This window comes from Anguilla anguilla, chromosome 6 (genome assembly GCF_013347855.1).
Source record: "Anguilla anguilla isolate fAngAng1 chromosome 6, fAngAng1.pri, whole genome shotgun sequence".
Taxonomy (NCBI): domain Eukaryota; kingdom Metazoa; phylum Chordata; class Actinopteri; order Anguilliformes; family Anguillidae; genus Anguilla; species Anguilla anguilla.
The window spans coordinates 24631958-24648873 of NC_049206.1; positions in this window are offsets into that span (position 1 = coordinate 24631958).

Genomic DNA, 16916 nt, shown 5'->3' on the forward strand with positions numbered 1-16916 from the left:
TTACCCTTCCCTTAGCCAGCTCTTCAGACAGTTTATTTTACATTATTTATTTAAATACCTGGAGGCTTTTATCCTTGGCTGTTCCAACCTAAGCATGGATGTGCGTATTAAGATTCTCAACAATTACTATTTTTAGAGGATTGTGAGCTATTCCATAGTAATGTGTAGGACCCTATTACTCATTATTACAGATCTCCCAGCTATAAAAAAGACATGATTACCTTCTCTTAGCCAGCATTTATGTCCTTGATCTTCAATGTGTTTATTATGCATTATTTATTGCAATACCTGGAGGCTTTTCTGCTCAGCTGTTCCACCTAAGCAGGAATGTTTCTAAACTGAGAATTTTTAGAGGATTGTGAGCTATTCCTAATGTGTTGGACCCCATTTTTCATGGTTGCAGAATCAAGGTTTTCCTTTTTGGCAGTGTTGCTTGCGTTATGTCGCAAAGCTGTGAACATTACTGTAAAATGACTTGCTCATCAATAACACACAACTTCTGAATGAATAGATTTGAATTATTGGTATGTATTGAAGAAAACCATCACTCAGGGCTATGGAGTAGTATTGCATTATTAAGCTAACCCAGCTTACCTTAGAGAACAAAAACAGACCCCTACTGTGCCTTTTTTTCTGACAGTGTGGAGTGAAAAGCAACTATACATGCCAAGGCATACTTGGCATGCTGTGCTGGTGCCGTTTGTTTAGGATAAATCAGAGTAGGAAAGTTGGCTAGCCTGAGATTTACTGTTTCCGGGAGGCGGGAGAACGACTGAGGTCATAGACTGGGTTGCAACCGACATTGTTGACGGGGGGTGGTGCTATTGAGATTCTTGACGGGGGCGTGTCATTGAGATTGTAGACGGGGATTATTGAGATTGTTTCATTCGGCATGAGATTCATTTGGGCTGCATAATGGCATGAGACAGAGCCTGAAATCAGTGTATCACACGCAAAGCGAGAGAGTTAGAAACCCTGGAGAAAGTGGGCTTTTGTGTTCGTTCGGTATTAGAAATATTACAGTACCCATGAGCCTCTGCACCTGCTACTATGGTGATAGCAAGGACCAGAAAATTTGGCAAGGCTAAAGGTTCTGGAATGACTTGACTGGACTAATGCCACATTCACCTCATATGAGAGAAAGCGGAATGATGGAAAACTTCACATTTCTACAACCTGAACGTGTTCGTGCACTGCACAAAGGTTTAGAAATTCAAGATGGAGATGTGTAGTATGGAGCACTGCACTTGTGGTGGTTTGATAAGTTGACATTCCCTTAATATAAGCAACTTCCAACCTGCCTCCATTTCTTCTTTTCTCTTTCTATTACTCTCCTTCCTTTCTTTGCCCTTCTCATAGTTTCAGGATGCGTAGTTCAGCTCCCATTACATTACATTTACATTACATTTATTTGGCAGATGCTTTTATCCAAAGCAACGTACAAAAGTGCATTTCATGGTCTCCCCACTTGTTGGTGGTTATGAGGATACTCCTTGTCTAAGTCACTGGCAAATTGTATTTTTTACTATTTTACTAATGAATTCATTTTATATTTTGTATCAGTAAAGATTTGTGTTTAAACTTGAAGCCACGTCTTTGCTTTTCATTGTCTGTGTCATTTCCTGGGGTGCAACCCCCAGGTGGTGTAATGGAGCTAGTTGGTATAAATCCTTGGTCATATTTGTCCCTCAATTACAAATTTATGAAACCAAAAACATATGGCATGTACACTGATGTTCACATGAATTTTCAAAAGGACTGGCTCTTGAGAGACCTAATTTCCTTCTATTTCAAGTCCTGTTTTTAAGAATGACATAAGTGATACAGTAAATACAAAAGGCAATAGCAGGCAGAACAATAGGCTTCCACGACAGTACTTCAGTCCCTTACTTCAAATTATAAGGCACTTTCTTTGTGTTACAGTCAACAATTTACCACCAGATACAATCAATGACAGTTAAATATTTTGTGTGTTTTTAGCATGCTTTTTATAAAAAACTTTCAGCAGCATTTCATGTAATATTTACTATTTACATTGTCAGTGCATTTTATCAGGAAAAAGCATTCTTAACCGTGGATATCGCATAAATACGTTTATTCACTCAGACCTCTCATTTTACTGTCGTTTAGTGTCTCCTTTTCTTTTTCTGTCATTCAGCATCTACTGGCCATAGCAAGGTCAGTGTAAACAATGAAGAGTGAAGCTGCTTTCCGGTTTTTACAAACTTATCAAAGGCAGGTGCTATTTTTGAAGTTGAAATCTGCAGGATGGCTGACAATCAGTCAATCAGTTGAGATCTGTTCTTAGATGTATTGCAGTCACAGAAAAGTTTTGCTGACGCAGGTAAGTGGAGTGAAACAGCACCAGCCCACTCTGAGCCATCCCAGCATGCATTGGGCACAGAGAAAGGCTCAGGCTGGATTCAAATCCAGGACCTTTTTAAGGTGAGGTGACAGTCTAACCCACCACACCACCATGCTGCCCGAGAGTAAACTTTGTTTCACCCAATGAGGCATAGTCCTTGGGTAGAGTGACGGGGTCAAACGACGTGTTGCAGTGCATGTGTGGCAGTGCTTCCTCAGCAAGCTCCAGCAAGTCCTCAATCTCAGTGAAGTCAGAAAAGCATTGTGTAAACTCGGTCTGCGAGTCTGACAGCACTCCCCTGTATCTCACTGCACGGGGTGGAGACACCTCCACAGAAGCCAGTGTCGGGAAATTAATGAATGACAGGTCCCTCAACTGCCTGGTGAACAACACCGGCCTGGCTCGGAATGCTTCACGCGGTTGTACAGTTGCATGCACATATGTAATCTTCCCCTGCAGTTTTACATTAAGGTGCATTAAGTGCCAGCCCTCATCACGCAGTTCAGGGAAATCCTCCACTTTACTGTACCTACGCTGCCCAAAAACATGCCAGTCTCCTCTCTGAAATCCCACACCTAATTAAATACACTCTCTTGACTTACCCAGTGAACGTGTGGAATGTTGAAGAAAGTCCCCATGCACGGCATCAGTGTCCTCTAAAAGTTGAATGAATTTACAGCGATTGAGTCTTCTATCTCTGACAAAACCAGTTTTACTACCACTCTAACAACATGCTCCAGCCAAAGTATAGATTTACATAGAGCCTCTTAGTGGATAATATAGCACAAGAAATTCACCTCAGTGTTTGGTGACACCTCTCATGTTGACCTCAATTATCTTCAAAAGGCCCTAATTTTTGCCCGTAAGATTTGAAGAACCATCGTTGTGACATTACCAATTTATCATGTGACCAATTCAGTTGTTCAAAGCCAGCAGAAGCCTTGGAGAATTTTGCCTTGGATTCAACAAGTGCAAAAAGAGTATTTTGAAGTCCATTCTCTTTTGAAAGCACGACGTTCACTGTCGATGTTTCTCAGACTTCGTCCACAGGTGTAGGGAGCATTCGAACACTCACAGTTTGCAAGCTCCTACTTCTGCTGCCATCTACAGGAAATCTGCTTTATCATCTGCAAGATGATATTCAAAAAATTCACCTTTATAGCAGGCGACTCCATAGTGTGCTGAAGCTAATTAGGGTATAACAAAATGAAAAGGAATGTTCTGGTTAAAACATCTTGGGCTGGATTAAACCTCATGGAGGGCCGGATCTGGTGGGCCATCATTGGCCTATGCCTGATCTACAGTATTGATATATAACATCGATATGTTATATAAGAGATATATAATGTAATATATTTAATTACTGTAAAAGTGTAAAACAGAACGTTCAACGTCTGTATCTGTTCTTTGCCATTTTTGGACTAGATCATTTTGAGACATGGTCTCAAGCGGTCAAGAGGAAAAATGAAAGACCGGATGATAAAAAGCTGACATTTTATGCATACTTGGTAATCAATTATTTGGTGCAGCTCTTATTGAAACCAGATTGAACCAAGGACAATGCAGGAAAACTATATACATAACTGCAATGAGTACTGGTTCCATTAAAACATCGAACCATGCCGTGCTATGAGAAAGCCAGCTGTCATGTATTTAGATCATTATTTGTGCTTTGTCGGTTCCACTGCATTAAGCATTATTTTGAAGGGTACATTACATGGCCTTAAATCCAATGCGCTTCTCTTCTTGCCTACATTGTTTATGCATGCAAGACAGAAAAACAGAATGCATTTTCTGCATTGTACATAGGTAATGAATAAATAGATAGGTTAGAAGATGCACAATATAAAACTGCATTCTCAGTCCAGAGCTCGAAAGAAGGCAGGAAGGTGTGAACAGTCAAAGATACTTTTTTATTTTGCTAAGTTTCTATCCCATCGATGGGTCAATTTAATTTCTACAATTGACCTCAAGTTTGTTTGTATAGTACTTTTTTATGAAGAGACTGTCAAAAAGAAAACAGGAAAATAGGAAAGGCTAAGCCTGAACCCTCAATGTATCAGCCAGTTAAAAATACTAATTATCAAGTAGAAAGAAAAAACAATCAGAGGTGAGAAAATACTCTTGGGAGGACCATTGAGGTATCACACTCATTTTGTAGATAAGATATTCTTGTGTATGTTATTTACACACAGAGGTAAATAGTTCAACCCTATGTGTGTGCGTGTGTGTGTGTGCGTGTCCAAAAGTAGCAGCCATCTGTTATGCTGTTAATATTCACAAAGTTTCGAGCACGCTCATTATTTTCAAGGCAAATAGTGCCGTGTTGTACAGGAAACTGAAATCGAACATTCTCAGTTTCATTAGTGACCTACATCGGCTAGAAACAACAGGTCTGCATTAATTAAAAGCACCTTGCATCAACCATACTAGTGATGCTTCGATATGGCTGTCACATCAGCGTGATATAACGAGATCAGCGAAAGGTCAGGAGTCAGTTGTGTTCTTTGTTGTCACGCAGGTATAAACCCTTTTTTGCTATTTTCTATAACTTGTTTTGACAGGGGACTGAATCATAGCTTACACTCTGATGGCCCCTTTCCTCCCCTCCATGTCAGTTTTTACATTGTCTGCAGGTGGATGAGTGACAAGATAATATTTTAATAATTTAACTTAACAGTTTAATTACTTTACAGGCTGCATTTTGATTGTATGCCCGTTTATTATTTCATATATTTAATTGCTTCCAGACAGTGGCTCTTGTTAGGATGAAATGTCTTAGAGATACAGTTTGATTTCTGCACATCACCGAAAATCAAAAGAACGTAATGGGAGCTGAAGCTAGATTTCTGTGATGCAGATTTCTTAGTGACTTCAGTCCTTTCTCAGCTCAAATGTTACACTTTAAAATCTCCTGCATGGCTGTATTTCATTTCAGAAATTGTATTGTATATTTAAACAATGCAGTACAGACTACTCTAGGGAATGTGTTGGCATCATAGGTTGTTATATAAGTAGCTGCATGGGCATGTTAGAATCATGCAGTGTAACATTAAAGTATAGCTTTGCAGGGAGGAAAACATTGTTGCTCAATTGGACTAACTGGTTGGCTAATGCTGTGCTGTGCCAATATAGAGTGAGTAGCACAATACCATCAGAAAAGACAGTATGGCTTCATTATCAGGTTAAATCAGTCATCTAGTGAGCCAATGGGAAACAAACAAAGTTGACGTTTAATAGCCACAACAAGAAATGTTTTGCATAGCAATTAGCATGAGAACAAGATAATCTTGTGGTTGTTCTGGTTTAATTATTCCTGTCTTGCTCTTGTGCCCTTCCAGTTGTTATCAAAAAGCTAAATAGATAACAAGAGGCCATAATAATTTTATGTACCCAAAAAAGCATGACTTTTCTATGACGTTAAAAAATCTGTCTGGTACTTCACATAAATTTTGGTTGCATTCTTAGGAATAATAACCATCATTTGCAAAGTAGATACCAAAAATCAGATAAGCATTTTAGAGATTATTATTATGCTACCTTTATTTAACCAGGGAGGTTTTCTTCAGACTTTTTGTTTTAGGAAAAAAGACTTAAAACTATTGACCATGGAAGCTGTCAGTCCTGTCATATCCTGCCTCATCTCTCCTCCATAAATCTCCACCTGTACAGTTCCCTCACATATAGTAGTAAAATTATTGTGACTCACTTATGCTGCATATGTGCATACATGCTTATTTCTTGAGTATAGTAGTTTGACCAAAAGACCAACTGAAGGCATTGATGAGGGAAGGGTGTAGGTGCTCTGTCACTGAGCCTTCAATGCTATTTAAGGGGAAACACTGCCCTGTACAATATCCATTCCCATATGTCTGTTTTCCAGTGTAACAAACAGAAAAACGAAAGAATGAAAATACTTTATTGCCTCAGTAAACCCCAGTGCAAGTTCAATTTAACGTTTTGAGCATTGGAAGCATGTACAAAATGCAAGGCTCGTATTTCCTTCCCTTTGTTTAGTGTTTGCACTAGCTATGTGAAGCAGGGCCACATCAATCATTTGGTGCTGTGAATTGGCACAAACACACGTTGTAGTGGGGTGTTAATAAGCTTAAGGGTTATGGGATTTGAAAGTTTTGAACAATCCACTGTCAGAAGCCTGTTCGGCCTAACACAACATGCACTGACAATGCCAGAGCGATTGATAGGTAATATTAAATAACATGTTGCAAATGCGCTCGCATACTAATACTAATACAACAACAGTGCAGATTTCAATCCAACATAGCAAAATAAAAATATTATTTGTAACGCTTTCTTACCCTTTTCATTTGGAATGCCCTGTTGCATTCATGAGCCACACTCACTGATGCAGTCTCTGCTATCAATTTGCGAGAGAACAGAAAAGCCGACCGTCCGTAAATATGAAACAGATTACCTCCTCAGGGAGCCAGGTATAGCTCTATGATCGAAGTATCATCAAATTTCAGCATGCCATGCCTGCTCAGCCTCCGGTTCCCCAAACAACTGGTTCACATCTGTTAGAAATAATGTACCCGGATGCCTACTTTGCTGTACGTTGGCTCCACCAATCATTCATCTCATCAGATAGATTGAGATGAAAATGTTCCAAAAATGGAAGTAAATATACATGGTTGACCCACATAATCATACACTCCGCTTCAGAAAATGGTGATTGGAATGCCACGGCTGTGTTGGAATATCTTATAGTAAGCAGAGCCATACATTTTCAATAAAATAGGAATCGAGCAGAACAATTTTCTTTTTAAAAACAACTGCGCAGTAAAATATCTAGTGTTAATTCAACTCTCACAGTGTTAATTAAACTCTCATCAGATAACATGTGAGCCCACCCTGGAATGTGGGACCAGGTTTTTGTCTGTTAAGTGTTGAATTAACACTGGACATTTTTCTGTGTGAACTTTAAATAAGATGCTTTCATTTTCTGCTTCAGTTGAGTAGCCTGTGGCCAATACCTGAAGCTATCTCAGATGTGGCCTCATATCACATATTGTGGTTTGTGCACTAGGAATTCTTATTGCTAAAAAAAAGGTTGTGGGAAATGTTGCTTCACTTTACAGAGTGTAACTGAACCCACTTTGCTTAGCAACTGCTGATTTCTTGGTGGTTCTTCACAGTCGATTAAAAACAGCTGGGTGAAGAGCCCTTAATGTAGGTGTTATGCACCTCATCTTCGAAATTCAATTCTGAACCTTGCAGTATTAGAAGTGTGCCTTCACTCTGCTTGTTTACATCAGGTCTTAAGACTCAGCAGTTTTTGCATGTTTTTGACTCTTGCTCTGGGCAGTTTATTTTTATTTATCCATTATTTATACAGGTTGCCACATTTAAATTAAAATCTGTTAAGAAAGAGAGACCATTTAGCCGACTCTTAATTGTCTCATGTTCTGGGATGTATACATGAAAAGTGTTAGATGAGGTGTTGTGTTGTATTGTATTGTATTTTTATAAAGCGTGCTAAAATTGATTGATTTTTCTCATACAAATTTGCACATTACATTAATTTTCCCACAATCATCCCTTAATAATCAGACTCAAATTGTCCAAGATAGCTGCTGTTCTCACAAGGACATTACACTGTTATTTCAATTTGAAGCATAGACTGTCCGTGGAATTTCAAAATCCATGCACCACAATTCTGTCACACAGAGGATTTGAACTGTCACAAATGGTTTATTTTCTATGGAAGAAAAGTTTTTTTCATATTCTGTGGAAGGTTTTTGCACTGCTTTTAAACCTGTAATGGTTCTTGGCGTGTTCTTGGGTTGCAGCAAAGTGGGAAACAAGCAGGGAGAGTGCACATAAAAGGAAACTCAAACAAAACCTGGGCAAGTTGACTGTGTGTTAAGTTTATGTTCCACTTTAACACTTTATTTCATGCTGGTCTTTGTTTAATAATGCCAGCCAAGCGACTACAATCTATAAACAGATGGGATTCTGTGGAAGGGAGTTATGAATTTATCCTTAACTGTATGTCATACAAGTGTGAACGAGAAGCACTTGTAACACATAATAAGTGACAGGTTTATTTAAAGATGACCTTTAATTTGTCACCTGTGAGGTCATCAGTATGCAGTAGATTTATACATGTTTTAGTTACAAGTGCAGCACATATGCAAAGAAATTAAACTGATGATGGTTTTCACAGCATGATTTCAGGGGGAAGCACACCACGTGTTGTGCTTTGGTTGAATCAATAATAATAATAATATTAATAATAATTTTACAATAAGAACATCAAATGATAATAATCATTTCATGTAAAACATAAATTTTGTAATTCATAGTAGAGAGGGAGAAAGGCCAGTTAACTGGGGAAAGAGTTGGCAAGCTGAACGGGCTCGGTTGAGAATGTTGCCAGGATACTTTGGAAGATGCTATTTTTGTTAAGGTGGTACTTGGCCTTTGGATCTTTAATGGCCACAGTGAGTTAAGAGTGTAATGTCTCATCCGAAAAATATAATCACTGCGCTGTAGCACTGGTGTTTATTTGCTCCAGAAGGAAAACCCAACAGCGCTATTTCCAGCAGTAACTTAGCAGTAGTAGCGGCAGCAGAAACAGCTAGTTAACCTCAATGATCAATTGTATCCTTGCATATTGCATTCTCATCTTGCTCCTCTGCTTCAGCCAGCACCTTCAGCTAGCAGTGGGGCCAGGTTTTCTGCATGATCCTTCCTCTTATCTGTCTTCAAATATTTGATGATCAACTGCCTTTCATTATCATTAGGCACTCTTTTTCTCTTGTCTTTTTGTTTCAGTGCCCTGAAATACTATTCTAAGGCAAACCTGTGACAATAACAGGAATTTTTTTGATGTCGTGAGCTACTTGAAAGATCATATCATTTCGACAAAATGAGTAGGTTTATCATTTATAGTTGACCCACGGTACATTGAGAAATTAAAAAATTGGCAATTATACCTGTTTCACATACATCTTAGTAATAACTAATTCTACCTCAAATATATCATTCAATAATGATGTATAGTTCACAGGACCAATGACCTGGTTGTCCTGCCATGACGGTGGCCCTGATTTTATGCACACAAATGCCTCTGCTATCATTTCTAATCAGCCAGACTGTTCTTCTTTTTTAGATTCTCAGTTGCTCTGACTCGTGATGACTTGTAATCTTCAGCTGAAGTACTTGAAGTACTTGACCCTTCCACCGAAAACCATCCATCTCCAGATGTTCCCAAGTGAAATTATACATGAAACAAATTACTGGCCTTATTTTTAGGCGTTGCTCTCTTTGCCTACTTACATCAGACTCAGAAAAACTGATTTATTGTTCGTTTTGTAGAATTCAGAAACAATAATTAAACCACCATATTCAGACAATTCGTACACATTCAAATATTTTCAACAAGTGTGTTGTTACATTTGTATAATTATTGACCACACTAATGCATGTTTCACAATAATAACAGAGCAAGCTCACTCATCTCTGGAGGCTCAACAATATACCCGAGGCCAAAGGTAAAATAATACAAATAAAGTGTGTCTGAAGTGTTTCAGCCACATGCCATTGTCTCAGAAAAATGAGAGCTATTTACTGTACTACAGAATTTCCTACAGCTCATAGCAGACCTGGGTCACAAATACGTATTTGTTTTGTATTCAAATACTTTTATGCGCTTTACTGATGTTGTCTGATGTATTGAAATTAAATACACTGAAAAAAGTGCAAACCCCACCTTCTGGTCATATTGGCAGGCTCAGTTACACTAGGCAAGATCAATAGAGCACAAAAAAGTATTTGAATCCAAAACAAATACGTATTTGACCTAGATCTGGCTCATAGGTTCCAAGCCCAGGGCTTTACACCAAGTCTCTTGCAGTGTCGCACACCCAGGTTGGAGAACTAATTAAGTCAAAATGTAGTGTTGCAGAATAAGCTTCTCTGAGGTTTGGACTGGTGAAATCAAAAGTTCTTTATTCATGTGCATAGAGAATAAACACTCGGCACTCCTCATGTCCATTATAGAATAGCACAAGCAAGCCATCACTACATATACTTTCTCAGTAACATAATATTCAATAAACAAGGATCTGTCCTCCCATACAAACTGATGGTTTCAAACTCCAGTTCACATGTCATGTCAAAATAACCTTGATTAAGGAGAAAAACAAGTCAGCATCCTCTGCTCTTAAGACAAACATTTCCTTCAGTACTTTTCCACTTTCAGCTTTTACATAAAATATGTTTAATGAAACAGTTCAAACACCTGATATTTAAATTTTCCTTTGGAGCTGCAGCATGCACGATATGTGCCATTTAAAATTCATTCAACTGCACAGGACATGAAATAGAAGCCAGACAGTGCTAAACAGGGACACTGCTCTTGAACATAAAGATTCAAAGAATATGCACGTATCTTATGAGTAGGGACACCGGTTTGTCTCCACCATGTGATATGCTGGGATTTAAACTTTTATTTCAGTGGTTATTCTCCAGGGGCCCCCATAGGCACTCAAGTGGCACAATCAAGTGGATAATCATACAAGTTTCTAATTGAGACATTTATAAAATAAAAAAACAATTCGTTGATATAATATGGGGAGACTCAAGAAGACAAGTGAACATGGATAGAAGTTTAAATGCTATGAAAAGCATGTCTTTGAACCAATGGTCCTCACTCCTGGTCATGGAGAGCCACATGGAGAGTCTGCTGGCTTTAGTTGTTACTCAGCACTTGTGTTCAGGCTGTCCAGGACCAGGATTAAGTATCACTGCAGTAAAAAGAAAATTGCATCCATATAAAGCAGTGGTGTCCCATCTTATTGGAAAAGGGCCGGTGAAGGTACATGTCTTTGTTTTAGCCCAGCACTAAGGCACCTGATTCTACTTAAGGTATTGATTAAAGATTATGGTTAATTAATTGAATAATATATTTTTTTTATATATATACAGTACTGTGCAAAAGTCTTAGGCACCCTAGATTTTATATATTTGGTCTTAGATGTTTATTTTTTGTTTTCTGCATTAGTGTGTCAGAAGAAAAGAGTAAACATGAATTATCCAAAAAATGAAATTTTACAGATACATTTTTGTATTTTGTTAAATAAAGTAATATTTTAAGTAATAGACTACTTTTCGGATAAAAACTTGATCAAGGGTCTCTGGGATTACCTGGAGAGCCAGAAGCAAGCGAAACAGCCACAGTCTGCAGAAGAACTGTGGCAAGTTCTCCAAAATGCTTGGAACAACCACCCAGCCGATTTTCTTATAAAACTGCAGGACAGTGTACCTAAGAGAATTGATGTAGTTTTAAAGGCGAAGGGTGGTCACACCAAACATTGAGTTTTTAACTATTTACTGCTCTTTATATTATTTTTTCGATATTTATAACCGTTCATTTCATTATTTTTGAAAGCATCTTAGCTGTACAGCATTTTTTTTACAGGTGCCTAAGACTTTTGCACAGTATTGTATATTGAACTTTTTTATTCAAGTTAAATGTTATATAACTGCTCTCATTTCCCACTGCTTCTAACAAAACCTAACATACCCCAGTATAACATTTAAAAATACTTCAGTACGTCCATACCTAATCAAACTGAATTTAACATGAGAGTCGCTCGTAAACATTGCTGTCAATCATCGCCTCTGCTTAATTAGTGGTAATTACTTTCAACTTGGATTACTGAGGTGTTGCAACTGGGATAATTATTTGAGAGGCTTGACAAAGAGGGTATTGTTTCCTCAAGCTGGCAGATGACTGAATTACCTTGCAAGAAAACAAGGAGAGACAAAATGGTGGCACTACTTATTAGACAAAGGTCTGCAACACAGGTCCTGGAGGCCCACAGAGTCTTCTGGTTGTTTTCACCTTAAAATGTGCCAAGTAACCAGCTGAACTGACTGTGCAACCAACTGTTTAATGGTCAACTGCTGAGTAATAATGAAAACCAGCAAAAATTACATTGTATGGTTCAAATTATTATAGGAATAAGTGTAATAAAGAAATAAAGACCAAGAAGCATTTTCTCATGGGAGACACTGTAGGCAGTGTCTTGGTGATTGGTTTATATTAGATTACAATCAGTTGGGGGGCATGCACAGACTTTTTGGGGGGCAATATGGTCAACATAAAAAGGGCACCTCTGTGGTAAGCTGGACCATATAAAATTGCTGCAGCCAATAGGGTAGAGAGTATATTCTTCTGTATATATTGGTGTCTATTTGTGCCAGCTTTGGAGACACTCTTATCCAGAGTGATGTACAGCAGAGGAGTCATTTATATGGGCTATGCTATATGTATGACTTACAACAAATGTTACTTCAAAATTAATACTCCCACAGTACCTAATTAATTGGCATCTAATCAGACTGAAACAGGATTTGCAGTGGCAGAATGTATCATCACAGAGAACATGCCACACCCAGGCCTCCTGTTTCACGTTAATGTTGTTTAACATAATATAATAATGATTTTTTATGCAGCTATAATAAATCTGAAAATGAATCTGATTTACCTGATCACTGTGCACTGCATGCATTTTCCTGAATGAAAAAGAGACTAAAGGAGAGACAGTTAGAGCATGTGTCTGTTCTGCCTTCTTCCACTGCAGAGTGAACTGCATTTTCTGTTAGTCTGTGTGATACCTGAGCTTCTTGGGTAGTGGGATACATATTTGTTTCTCCTGTAGTATTTTATTATGTCTTGTTTGAATTTGTACCTCTTAAACGTGTGCCAATTTTCATTTTCAGTCATTTTACAGGTTAAATAATTGCGAATAGTCAAGTGAATGATAATTGTATTATCCTGACACAACCTAAAGTAAAAATTGTCATGAATAAACAGAATTGTCACATTACTGCACATTTATGAGATGTGTATGTGAGTATGAGTGCTTTGTCTATGAATGTCCTCTCTTGTCAATGCATGTGCCTGTGTGAACATGATTATCCATATGCTTTTATGTCTTGGCACATGTATATGCATAAGCACAATGTGTACAGATGTTTACATGTAAGCTTAAAGAGAAAACAAGTAATGCTAGTAACTTAGTGGATTGCAAGTAGCTTATAGATTGCATAATTACAAGGTAGCATTTTATAGTTTATATGTTGTGATTTGAACAATGTCTGTAAAGCAATTGGAATGCAAGTTAACATGAAAGACCACATTCTTACACCACTGGAAATGTTATTATCTCGATTGATTGTCAACCTTTCAAGGGTGAGAGCCAGATATTGACCTTAACCACATTTGCAAAGTAGAAGGACAGTCCCTTTTCCAACATAATTGTATTAATTTCTTGACAAAGCAGAAAAGAATAATTTTAGTCTGATCTAAAAATATAATGTGGCATGTAGTTAAGGAGATATAAACAGGGTGACTGTCGTAAGACCATTTTAAGTATTGGTTGAGCAGCTATATGTGTGGCAGACCAAAAAACTTTTTACTACCCTGCAAGAAAAGATGAGGGAAAGGTCCATATTTTTCTTTAAATTTTGTTCAATTTGAAAAAAAAATGCCTAAGAACATTTTTTCAGAGGTATGATCTATAAATTCATGTATAATTCTTACACTGGGTATGAGGAAAATGAGGATCGTTTGAATATCATGAGTAGCAGATCGTCTGCCATTCATCATATTCAAATATCATGCCTAGGTTATTTTCCCATACAGGCTTGTGTACTAAATGAAGATGCAACTTGATTACTAAATGCTCTATATGCTTCTGACTTTTTCTTTTTCATAGTCACAGATGAGATCATACGCTTTCATACGGTTTCGAAAATATTGTATTCCACCCTCTTTAAAAATGAAAAAACAATATTATAAATTTGACGGTAAGTCCGTAAGTCCGTTCCAGGGAGACTGTATTCTGCTTGTAGCTCTGAAAGGGATCTAAAAGAGATACCTGAATTCCTTAAACCCTGTAAATCCCTATGGAATAAGATAATCTAAGAAATTGCTTTTGGTTAAACAGGATTATATGAAAAAGTGAATACAAAGAGTGCATTGAAGACACTCCCATATATTTGCAACAGTCTGCCCCTGCTAAATCATATTGTGAATAGAAATTGTGAATAAAGAATTTTCTTTACCACAGATGCCATGAAAATGATTAGAAAACATAAATGCTCCAACTAAATGTGATTGTGTGTCCATTTAGAATTCTGTCTGCACATTGCCCATCTTAGATTTTGAATCTGTGTAAAGCTGGAAATTGGGCAGATGAAGTCCATCAAGTGCCTCTGGATTCATCAGAGTAAAATATTATTGTAGGTTTTTTGTTACCCTATCTTTGATTTGAACTATCAGTTAGGAGTACCATTTTCCTTAAACAAGTTCTGTTAGCTTGCAGTAACATTAATTCTGCTTGGAGTTCACGTAAAGGGACATTGTGAAATAAAACCATCAGATAGGTGGTGTGGCAAACATGCCTGCCACAGGCCACCGAAGTGGCTTTCTTTGGGGCCCTCCAGCACAGAGACACAGGGAGATGATGTTCCAACAGTCCAGATTTTATTAACGAGGGTTTGGCAAGATGTTAACGCCAAGTGAGCAGATGTAAAAACCCTGTCATGACAGAGAGCTCCCTGGTGTGGGTGGGGATGGCAGATTTAACCTGTGCGCAGTGATTACCTCACTACGCACAGGTGCAGCCACTCCTGTTCCTGGGTCCAATTAGCCTGGCCAATTATCTACTTCTTAACCAATTATCCAATTGGCCAGGTCTAATTAGCTTGACCCAGGGCAGGTGTGGCTGCTTAAACCAGCCATCCCCACACCACAGGTGGGTATTCAAAAGACAATCGAATCGCTAGTTTATATACCCTGAATAATGACCAGTTTTATCTAAGGTACCAAATACATGTGAGATGGAGACATTAAGATTAGTCACAAACATAACTTTATCATTGGTATAGTGGACTGTGGTGTCAGAGACAGTGCCTTCAAAAAGCACCAACAACTCCTGACCCCACCCACCCATCCATGCATACACAACCGAGCTCAGCCATTATAGCATAGCCTGTACACACACGCACGTTGCACAATGTACAACTAGGCTTATTCTTATGGCTCACCAAAGCATTACAGTGGGCACACTAACCCAAGGAATGCTGCATCTTTGGAATGCAGGACATTTCAAAATCTGCATTTTACACTAATTAACTTGCCAGCTCACAACTATAACAATAAATGTATGTCATTCATAATTTTGTTATGACCCTTGTAGCAGAGGAGGGCTAGTAGAAAATACCCTGATGGCCCTTCGGGTCAGCCAAGGTATACCAAGAAAATTTATGAACCGGACCTCCTATAATGAGTCCAGATATGCTTTCATTAGGATGTAATTGCTTCGCTAATGGTTCAGTCACTATCGCAGGGAGACCAGGGGAGGTGACAACCCTGTCTGGTACTCCTGCTCAAGGTGAATGCTGGTGATTACTGTCCATTTTTATTAACCATAGTCATAAACGTATTTTAGCATTGACCCGCTTAAAAATGTTTAATCCTAGATGAACTACCGGAAAAAAGGTATCCTCATTCTACCTCTACCTATAATTTTTGAACATCTAAAGACAAAAGTACAGAGGGAATTTGTTTATCATTTAAGTAATCAGTATCAACATTATCTAATGAATATCAGTTTTGAATCAATCCATTTCATCTGATTGGAAAAGGGAAACAACAATTTATCTTATTTTGCAGAAGAATAAGAATGAGGTCTGTAATTGATCTTTTCCACTTTTAAGATGACTGTAAGGCAGTTTTCACTGAATCTGGTAATATGCCCATATTATTGGCATACATATAGGCTGAAGTTAAGGCCAGAAGTGCTAGTAAAACTCACCAAAACCAGTCAGAGTGGCATCTTCCTTTCCCTTTAATGCCACCAGCATTTGCCCGTTGGCGGCTTTGCTAAAATAACAGCAGATTTACCAAGACTTTGAAAATAAATTGTTAATTAATTGTGTAATGTGGTGCAAATTTGTTTTCATTTCTAATTTGTTTGTTTTCTTAACAAGACTTTTAGTTCTCATTATAATTGTTCAGTTTACTCTATCAGTGGGGTTTTAATCATCAGAGAGTATGGAAACCTGGTCACAGCAATTTAACATGTGATGAATGAATAAATATATTACATTTATTTATATAAATAAAATTAAATATAGTGTTAAAATGGAACCAAATAAATCATTCCTTCTGCTTACCAGGCTATAGATGAAGCAGCTCTTCCGCTTGCTGATTCCTCCTCACTTGAGCTGCTGGTGTATCTCGGGTCATTAAGTGGCACATGCGGTTTATCATCACGCCTTCTGAAGTCATTATAGGACTTTAGAAGTCATGACAGTGAACTGCATCTGCCACTTAATGACCCGAGATACATCAGCAGCTCAGACTGCTGTCCGAAACGTCCACAAATTTTGGCGATGTTATACAACACAGAACACATCACAAAGAATATCCAGGCTATCTGAGGGCTGCATTGTAATGTTCCACCTGACTTATGCAAACATCTGAACTCCAAACTCCTCCCTATTAGGCCAC